This window comes from Benincasa hispida, chromosome 11 (genome assembly GCF_027475165.1).
Source record: "Benincasa hispida cultivar pf3 chromosome 11, pf3_genome.v1.1, whole genome shotgun sequence".
Taxonomy (NCBI): domain Eukaryota; kingdom Viridiplantae; phylum Streptophyta; class Magnoliopsida; order Cucurbitales; family Cucurbitaceae; genus Benincasa; species Benincasa hispida.
In genome coordinates, this window is record NC_143488.1 from 14,126,841 (window position 1) to 14,129,735 (window position 2,895).

At 32.1% G+C, this 2,895-nt stretch overlaps 1 pseudogene; it reads right to left on the reverse strand.

The window, feature by feature from the left end:
• Window positions 1–1,274: 1,274 nt before the first annotated feature.
• Window positions 1,275–2,298, reverse strand: LOC150032420 (uncharacterized; annotated as a pseudogene).
• Between the last annotated feature and the right edge of the window lie 597 nt (window positions 2,299–2,895).

Below are 2,895 nucleotides of genomic sequence, written 5' to 3' on the forward strand. Positions count from 1 at the left end.
TGTGACGTCACACCCTCTCCTGGCCCATGAGGGGTTTAGTCATAGTAGGACTATGATCTATTCATTAGAGGGATCGGTGGTACTTAAGAAGTTAGATGTAACTACAGGGGCAAAACGGTAATTTGGCCCAGCTGTACTTACGAGCAATTTATAAAGGGTTATCGTACTGTTGATTGGTTATATCCAATGGACACAAAAGTATATCTGTAGTGCGAAGAGTGCAGCTTTCGATCTTTGGTGGAGCGCTCGACAATTAATGGATGGTGGATAATGTAATTAAAGAGTTTAGTTAATTATTCACGTACTGTTGGAGCTTCAAGCTACATGTCCATAATGTCCCCTTGGTAGCTCAAAACGATTTAGTTGAGAATCAGTTTTTGAGTTAATTTGAATTGTTCAAATTAATAATAGGGAATTTTGATATAATTAAATTGATTTAATTATATATGATATAATTAATGTACTTAATACATTATAGTTTAGCTGGAGGAATAAATATTTGAATGGGATTCAAATATATTTTCTATGAATGAGATTTATAGTTATTAAATTTAATATAAATATGATTTATATTTAATTTCATAAAATAGAGAAAAAAATCTATAATTTATATTGTATATGATGCAATATTAAAACTATATGTTATAAATATAATATGATAAGTTGGTTATCATATTTATTTATATTATTTATTATCTTGGATAATTAATCCCTTTTTCTCTCTAACCACCTTATTGGGTGGTTAGTTGGTTTTTATGGCAAAATAGAATAAATGAAAAAATAGTTTTTTCTTTTATACCATACGAAATAACGATCTACACGAAATTAATAGAGCTTATACGTTAGACTTTTGAATTACATGATCGGAGAATCTTGCTATACGATAGTTCTTTCTTAATCGTCTTCCTCCTCCAAACTCAAAAACTCCCTCCTAACCAAAATAGTCAGAGCCCACCACTCTTAGGTTCTCACCTTGAGAATACTAAGGTTTCTAAGTGGTAGTGTCTTCATACTTTTGGTTCGAGTTTTCTTGAAGAAAGTCTTCAAGGTTGCTATGTTCAAATTTTGTTACTGTTTGAAGAGTTCGTGACTGTTTGAGGGTTGTACGAGAAGAAGTATTCTTCAAAGGTATAATCACTCGATCCTTATTTCTAGTTTAAAAGCATTTTATTTAGAATGCATAAACTGTATGTTTACTGTAAATTTGTGTTTTCAATCTAAATGGGATTTGGATGATCTGCTTCCTCTCATGGATCTCTTGTAAATGAGTTCCTTCACAACCATGGTGGAAAATTATAAATAACCATCACTACAGGCCAACAACTATATTTAGAACTCATTTCACCATGTGGATTTACTCCATCGGCTGACAATGCTAAACGAAGAATCCTAGGTTCAGAACCGAAGTCTGGCCATTTAGAGTCTACTAACTTCCAAGCCGGAGAGTCTGCTAGATGACGTAACTTACCATCTACAATTATTTCATCAAAGTGCCAAGTCAAGTTTTTAACAGAATCAATACTTCTAAAAAGCCATTGAATCGTGGAATTGGTGAAAAGTACCATATCACTTTTGAAGGTATTTGTTTTTTTTCCCACATTTTGTATCCTTCCCCTTTTCCCACCTCGATTCACCATATTCAGGACATTCAATTGCATCTGCATATTCTTTTCTATACAAACAACAATCATTAGGGCATGCATGAATCTTCTCATATTCCATTCCTAATGCACCTAAAGTTTTCTTTGCTTCATACATTGAATTTGGGAGCTCATTGCTGGTGGGCAACATTTCTTTTAAGGTTTTGAGTAGTTCTGAAAAACTAGTATCACTCCATCCATATCTAACTTTTAAATTATACAATTTGACTAATGTAGACAACTTAGTGTATTTTTTGCACCCTTCGTATAATGGTTTTTTAGCATCATTAAGCAACTTCTCAAATCCATTCTAATCTCTTTAATATTCCTCGTGACTAACTTCAACCATTTCTTTTAAACTTCCAACATCAGTCTCTTCATACATATGGGTGTCAAACTTAGAAGATTCTCCACAAAATGATGAGTTAGGAAGTTTTTCCCCATGTCAAAACCGAATTTTATAACTTTCATCAATCCCATTGACATATAAATAATCTTTAATATCCTTGCTATTATGTTTTTCACAATTCCCACATTTCAAACAAGGACAACGAATATAGGAGCTATTTGTATTAAAAAATCCAAATTTTATGAAGTTTTCCACACCCAATTCATAATCTTTGGATAATTTACTCTTGTGCATCCATGATTTATCCATGATTGTAAATCTAGTAAGAAAAAAATGTTAAACAATGACCAACATCATAAAACAAGTTGTGGAAAACAAACAAGTTCCCAATACATACAACTTATCATTTCTAGCTCTACAACATTCCAACCTCAAGAAAGCAAGACAAATCAGAGAATCTCAAGACAAATCAGAACAAACACAAACATACTAAAAAAATTGAACCCAAGGTGTAATCGAACCTTAAAAAATTGAACCCAAGGTGTGCACATGCTCTAATGTGTTAATCATATATTAATTCCAATAACTAAAAATTGAATCCGAGTTTGGAAATCATTACTTAGCTCATAAAACCCTAACAAATTAGACACATTGACATATCTAACTTTGGAAAACATTTAATTAAAGAAAAATGGCAAGTTCTTGCAAGTTCTCTAAAATTAAAGCCCTAACTTTGGCAAAGTGGCAATCCCAACTTTGGCAAGTTCTCTAAAATTCAATCTCATTAAAAAACAATATGAAAAAAGATTTTATTATGAGATTAAGGCATGAGAGATTAAACCCTAACTTTGAAAGTTCAAGCCTCAACCAAAAAAATCAAGTCCTAACTTTGAAAGTTCAAGCCTC